At 61.6% G+C, this 5,348-nt stretch overlaps 2 long non-coding RNA genes across 2 annotated transcripts; both read right to left on the bottom strand.

Annotated features, from left to right (window-relative positions):
- LOC136788742 (uncharacterized) lies at positions 1–3,467 on the bottom strand. The gene is made up of 3 exons (XR_010827362.1): positions 3,436–3,467; positions 2,401–2,490; positions 1–262 (listed from the first exon to the last, which is right to left on the bottom strand). It is a non-coding gene; the product is annotated as an uncharacterized lncRNA (long non-coding RNA).
- Positions 3,468–5,348, bottom strand: LOC136788743 (uncharacterized). The gene is made up of 3 exons (XR_010827363.1): positions 5,315–5,348; positions 3,936–3,986; positions 3,468–3,479 (listed from the first exon to the last, which is right to left on the bottom strand). It is a non-coding gene; the product is annotated as an uncharacterized lncRNA (long non-coding RNA).

Here is a 5,348-nt window from a genome sequence, read left to right as displayed (position 1 = left end):
CCGGCGGATTCGGGTCGGGGCCGTACCTGCGGGGCCGGGGCGGGCGCGGGGCCAGGCGGGGCCGCTCGCAGACCGCGCAGAGGACGGCGGGGCCGGGGTTCAGGAAGGTGCAGGAGGCGCAGGCCCAGCCCCCGACGGGCTCCGTTTTTGGGGCGAATCCGGGCGATTTCGGGCGCGGCGCGGCCGCTGGCAGCCCCCGCACAGCACGGCCAGCCCCGCGTTCGGGGCGGCGCACGAGGCGCAGCGCCACGGGGGCGCCGAGCTGCGGGGCACGGCACAGCCCCAGACGGCCCTAAATGCCCCGAATCCACCCCAAAACAGACCCCCTGCCCCACGGCCACCCCAAAACCGCCCCGAATAGCCCCAAAACGCCGCGTATTGACCCCGAAATGCCCCAAAACGCCCCGTATTGACCCCAAAATGGCCCCAAATAGCCCCAAAACGCCGTGTATTGACCCCGAAACGCCCCAAAATGCCCCGTATTGACCCCAAAATGGCCCCAAATAGCCCCAAAACGCCGTGTATTGACCCCGAAACGCCCCAAAACGCCCCGTATTGACCCCAAAATGGCCCCAAATAGCCCCAAAACGCCGCGTATTGGCCCCAAATAGCCCCAAAACGCCCCGTATTGACCCCAAAATGCCCCAAAACGCCCCGTATTGACCCCAAAATGGCCCCAAAATGCCCCAAAACGCCCCGTATTGACCCCAAAATGCCCCAAAATGCCCCGTATTGACCCCAAAATGCCCCAAAACGCCCCGTATTGACCCCAAAATGCCCCAAAACGCCCCGTATTGACCCCAAAATGCCCCGTATTGACCCCAAAATGCCCCGTATTGACCCCAAAATGGCCCCAAATAGCCCCAAAACGCCGTGTATTGACCCCAAAATGCCCCAAACCGCCCCGTATTGACCCCAAAATGCCCCAAAATGCCCCGTATTGACCCCAAAATGGCCCCGAATAGCCCCAAAACGCCGCGTATTGACCCCAAAATGCCCCAAAATGCCCCAAAACGCCGCGTATTGACCCCAAAATGCCCCAAAACGCCCCAAAACGCCGTGTATTGACCCCAAAATGCCCCAAAGTGACCCAAACTGACCCAAAATGCCCCAAAAACGCCCCAAATCACCCCAAATGCCCCAACCCGCCCCAAAACCCTGCAAACCGCCCCAAACCTCCCCAAACTGCCCCGAAATGCCCAAAATGACCCCAAAGTGACCCCAAAATGCCCCAAACTGACCTAAAATGCCCCAAAGTGACCCAAAATGCCCCAAAAACGCCCCAAAACACTCCAAAACGCCCCAAAACCCCCCAAACCGTCCAGAAATGCCCGAAATGACCCCAAAGTGACCCAAAATGTCCCAAAGTGACCTAAAATGACCCAAAGTGACCCAAAATGCCCCAAAAACGCCCCAAATCACCCAAAATCCCCCAACCCGCCCCAAAACGCTCCAAAACGCCCCAAAACCCCCCAAACCGCCCCGAAATGCCCGAAATGACCCCAAAGTGACCCAAAATGCCCCAAACTGACCCAAAGTGACCCAAACTGACCCAAACTGATCCAAACTGACCCAAAACGCCCCAAATCACCCCAAATGCCCCAACCCACCCCAAAATGGTCCAGAACGCCCCAAAATCCCTCAAACTGCCCCAAAATGCCCCAAAATGCCCAAAGTGACCCAAAGTGACCCAAAGTGACCCAAAACGCCCCAAATCACCCCAAAATCCCCCAACCCACCCCAAAACGCTCCAAAACGCCCCAAACCTCCCCAAACCGCCCCGAAATGCCCGAAATGACCCCAAAGTGACCCCAAAATACCCCAAAGAGACCCCAAAATGCCCCAAAGTGACCCAAAGTGACCCAAAGTGACCCAAAGTGACCTAAAATGACCCAAAAATGCCCCAAATCACCCCAAAATCCCCCAACCCGCCCCAAAACGCTCCAAAACGCTCCAAAACTCCCCAAACCGCCCCGAAACGCCCGAAATGACCCCAAAGTGACCCAAAACGCCCCAAAATGCCCCAAAAATGCCCCAAAGTGACCCAAAATGCCCCAAAAACGCCCCAAATCACCCCAAATGCCCCAACCCGCCCCAAAACGCTCCAAAATGCCCCAAAACCCCCCAAACCGCCCCAAAATGCCCGAAATGACCCCAAAGTGACCCCAAAACGCCCCAAACTGACCCAAAATGCCCCAAAGTGACCCAAAGTGACCCAAAACGCCCCAAAACGCCCCAAAATGCCCCAAAACGCCCCAAAGTGACCCAAAATGCCCCAAAAACACCCCAAATCACCCCAAATGCCCCAACCCGCCCCAAACCGCCCCAAACGCCCCAAAACGCCCCAAAATGCCCCAAAACGCCCCAAACCGCCCCAAAGCGCCCCGCCCCGCCCCGTACCTGTCGCCCCCCTCCGGGGGGGCCGCGCGGCGCAGGCGGGCGCAGGCCCCGCAGGGCCCCGGGGCGCAGTCGGGGCAGGGGGGGGCGGCTCTGGGGGGGGCAGGGGCAGGGTCCCAAAACCGCCGCAAATCGCCCCAAAAACACGCGAGTCCCCCAGCGCCCCAGGAAGCGCCAGGAAATCCCCCCAAAACCCCATAATCCACCCCAAAACCCCAACAATCCCCCCCAAAATCCCGTAATTCACCCCAAATCCCCAATAATCCTCCCCAAAATCCCCGTAATTCACCCCAAATCCCCATAATCCACCCCAAAACCCCAATAAAGCACCCCAAAACCCCAATAATCCACCCCCAAATCCCCATAATCCACCCCAAATCCCCATAATTCACCCCAAATCCCCATAATCCACCCCAAATCCCCGTAATTCACCCCAAATCCCCATAATCCACCCCAAATCCCCATAATCCACCCCAAAACCCCCATAATTCACCCCAAATCCCCATAATCCACCCCAAATCCCCAATAATCCACCCCAAATCCCCATAATCCACCCCAAATCCCCAATAATCCACCCCAAATCCCCATAATCCACCCAAATCCCCCATAATCCACCCCAAATCCCCATAATCCTCCCCAAATCCCCAATAATCCCCCCCAAAATCCCCATAATCCACCCCAAAACCCCCATAATCCCACCCCAAATCCCCAATAATCCCCCAAAACCCCAATAATCCCCCCCAAAACCCCCATAATCCACCCCAAAATCCCCATAATTCACCCCAAATCCCCATAATCCTCCCCAAAACACCCATAATCCCCCTAAATCCCCAGTAATCCCCCCCAAAATCCCCATAATCCACCCCAAATCCCCAATAATCCCCCCCAAAATCCCCATAATCCACCCCAAATCCCCAATAATCCCCCCCAAAATCCCCATAATCCACCCCAAAACTTCCCCCCAAATTCCCTCAAAACCCCCCAAACCCCAATAAACCGCCCCAATTCACCCCAAAATCCCCCGCCCCCCCCCCCCACCTTCAGTCTCGGCCCCGTCCGCGTCCAGCGGCCTCCTCGGGGTCCTAGAAGACAAGCACCAGTAAGTACCAGTATAAACCAGTACGCACCGACATGAACCAGTACAGACCAGTACAGACCAGTACAGACCAGTACAGACCAGTACAGACCCATAAGGGCCAGTACAAACCAACAAAAAACAACGTAAACCAGTACAGACCAGTAAAAACCACTCAAACCCTGGGTGCTCCCAGTCCCTCCCAGTCCCCTCCCCAGCCCCTCCCAGTGCCCCCCAGTCCCCTCCCAGCCCCTCCCAGCCCCTCCCAGTCCCTCCCAGTCCCCCCCAGCCCCCTCCCCAGTCCCTCCCAGTGCCCCCAGTCCCTCCCAATCCCTCCCAGCCCCCTCCCAGTCCCCTCCCAGTGCCCCCCAGTCCCTCCCAGTCCCCTCCCCAGTCCCTCCCAGCCCCCTCCCAGTCCCTCCCAGTCCCTCCCAGTGCCCCCCAGTCCCTCCCAGTGCCTCACCTGCCCCCCCCGCAGGATGGCGGTGAAGAACTGGGGGTTCGGGTGCTTGTTCTGGAGGCGGGGGGGGGGATCCCATCAGCGCCGCCCAGTACAAACCAGTATAAACCAGTAACCCCCAGCAACCCCTAGTCCGCCCCAATCCCCCCAGCATCCACCAGGTACCTCCCAGTCCCTCCCAGTACCCCCCAGTCCCCCCCCACTACCCCTCCGGTACCGCCCCAGTACCTCCCGATCCCCTCCCCAGTCCTTCCCAGTACCCCCCAGTCCCCCTCCCACTATCCCTCCGGTACCGCCCCAGTCCCTCCCGATCCCCTCCCAGTCCCTCCCAGTACCCCCCAGTCCCCTCCCACTACCCCTCCCGGTACCGCCCCAGTCCCTCCCGATCCCCTCCCAGTCCCTCCCAGTATCCCCCAGTCCCCTCCCACTACCCCTCCAGTACCGCCCCCAGTACCTCCCGATCCCCTCCCAGTACCCCCCAGTCCTCCCACTACCCCTCCGGTACCACCCCAGCACCTCCCGATCCCCTCCCAGTCCCTCCCAGTACCCCCCAGTCCCCTCCCACTACCCCTCCGGTACCACCCCAGTCCCTCCCGATCCCCTCCCAGTCCCTCCCAGTACCCCCCAATCCCCTCCCACTACCCCTCCGGTACCGCCCCAGTCCCTCCCGATCCCCCTCCCAGTCCCTCCCAGTACCCCCCATCCCCTCCCACTACACCTCCAGTACTACCCCAGTACCTCCCGATCCCCTCCCAGTCCCTCCCAGTACCCCCCCATCCCCTCCCACTACCCCTCCAGTACCGCCCCAGTCCCTCCCGATCCCCTCCCCAGTCCCTCCCAGTACCCCCCAATCCCCTCCCACTACTCCTCCAGTACCGCCCCAGTACCTCCCAATCCCCCTCCCAGTCCCTCCCAGTCCCTCCCAGTCTCCCCCCAGTCCCTCCCCATTACCGAATTGTCCCCACAGACCCCTCCCACTCCCTAAGCCCCGCCCACCCCCAAGCCCCTCCCTCCCCATAAGCCCCGCCCACCCCATAAGCCCCGCCCACCCCTAAGCCCCGCCCACCCCCAAGCCCCTCCCTCCCCCTAAGCCCCGCCCACCCCCAAGCCCCGCCCACCCCCTAAGCCCCTCCCACCCCCTAAGCCCCTCCCACCCCCAAGCCCCGCCCACCCCAAGCCCCTCCCACCCCCAAGCCCCGCCCACCCCAAGCCCCGCCCACCCCCCTCAGGCCCCGCCCCCTCCCATGCAGCAGCCCCGCCCCTCCCACCCCTGTAGCCCCTCCCATCCTTAAGCCCCGCCCACTTCCGGCCCCGCCCCCTTTAGCCCCGCCCCTTCCGGCCCCGCCCCCCAAGCCCCGCCCCTTCCGGCCCCGCCCACTCACGGCCAGCAGCAGCCCCAGCTCGGCCCGCAGCAGC

Source organism: Anser cygnoides, chromosome W (assembly GCF_040182565.1).
Source record: "Anser cygnoides isolate HZ-2024a breed goose chromosome W, Taihu_goose_T2T_genome, whole genome shotgun sequence".
Lineage (NCBI taxonomy): Eukaryota > Metazoa > Chordata > Aves > Anseriformes > Anatidae > Anser > Anser cygnoides.
Note: the sequence above shows the minus strand (reverse complement) of the source record. Positions and strands in the feature narration are given on the sequence as shown.